General features: G+C 72.5%; 1 non-coding gene across 1 annotated transcript; it reads right to left on the reverse strand.

The window, feature by feature from the left end:
• Nucleotides 1–371: 371 nt before the first annotated feature.
• Nucleotides 372–490, reverse strand: LOC136161916 (5S ribosomal RNA). Its single transcript, XR_010661806.1, has one exon. It is a non-coding gene; the product is annotated as a 5S ribosomal RNA (ribosomal RNA).
• Between the last annotated feature and the right edge of the window lie 256 nt (nucleotides 491–746).

The following is a 746-nucleotide window of genomic DNA, read 5'->3' on the forward strand; positions in this document are numbered from 1 at the left end:
ACTGAGGCTTGCCTAGGGAGCCCCAGACGGAGACCGGGAGGTCATGTGGTTTTTGGAAGCCGAAAGCGGAGGGGCTCTCGGGCCGCGCGGAGGCAGCCCAGGTCTGTGGCGGGCATCGGGCCCCCTAACCCCCACCCCCACCCCCACCCCCCCGGCCCCGGTCTCCCACCCGGGGAGGGGCTGTGGCCGCGGGGATCCAAGAGTTGGCATGCTGCTGCTGCCTGCGAGGACCGCCGGCTGGAAGGCAGGCGACGGACGGCTGTGAGCGCGCTGGGGTGCAAGGGGCCAGGGGCTGGTGGGGCTTGCGGTGCAGGGCCACGCCGGGGCTGGGGGAGGTGTGGGGCGGGGGCTAAAGGAGAGGGGAGGCAAAAAGCCTACAGCACCCGGTATTCCCAGGCGGTCTTCCATCCAAGTACTAACCAGGCCCGACCCTGCTTAGCTTCCGAGATCAGACGAGATCGGGCGCGTTCAGGGTGGTATGGCCGTAGACGGAGGCGGCTGCCTCCAGGCTCCCTAAGAGCCCTGCGCCGCGCCTCCCTTTCGCTGTGCCCTGCCTGCCGGTCGGGCCAGCCGGCCGCACCTCTCCACGGGCCGCGCGCTGTACCTGAGCCGGTCGACCCGCCACCGCACTCCGGCACGCCGCCCCGCCCCCGCACACCATCACCCCCTGCCAGCACCCGCCTGGCCCTCCGGGCTCCCGGGACCCCCCAGCCGCAGTCCCGGCGTGCGTGCGTGCGTGCGTCCGT

The sequence above is a fragment of the Muntiacus reevesi genome, chromosome 2 (genome assembly GCF_963930625.1).
Source record: "Muntiacus reevesi chromosome 2, mMunRee1.1, whole genome shotgun sequence".
Taxonomy (NCBI): domain Eukaryota; kingdom Metazoa; phylum Chordata; class Mammalia; order Artiodactyla; family Cervidae; genus Muntiacus; species Muntiacus reevesi.